This window comes from Sinocyclocheilus rhinocerous, unplaced genomic scaffold (assembly GCF_001515625.1).
Source record: "Sinocyclocheilus rhinocerous isolate Xijiao unplaced genomic scaffold, SAMN03320098_v1.1 scaffold35, whole genome shotgun sequence".
NCBI classification, from domain to species: Eukaryota; Metazoa; Chordata; class Actinopteri; order Cypriniformes; family Cyprinidae; genus Sinocyclocheilus; species Sinocyclocheilus rhinocerous.
The window spans coordinates 369,090-369,465 of record NW_015661991.1 but is presented as its reverse complement, the minus strand read 5'-3'; positions in this window follow the sequence as shown (position 1 = coordinate 369,465).

The window sequence follows — 376 nt, the reverse complement described above, 5'->3', positions numbered from 1 at the left end:
TTTTTCACACCACTGTGTATATATATATATATAGATATATATAAATACCTTGCTATGTGTACTGCGTTAGGCTAACCGAGACTTGTCATTTGCACTTACATACTGTTGCTGTTTTGTTAGTTTTGATTACATCTATTGTCCTCATTTGTAAGTCGCTTTGGATAAAAGCATCTGCTAAATTACTAAATGTAAATGTGAACAACTATGGTTATACAGAATGATTTAACGTTTACACAATATTATTCTTCCAACTTCTATTTCAGTGAGAATGTCAAACTTAAAGCAGGACTGGTCAGAACTGCTTAGATAGCAGCACTTTCATAAATAGCTTTAAACATTCAAAACTAGATTATTGATCTTTTTAAAGTGTAGTTTA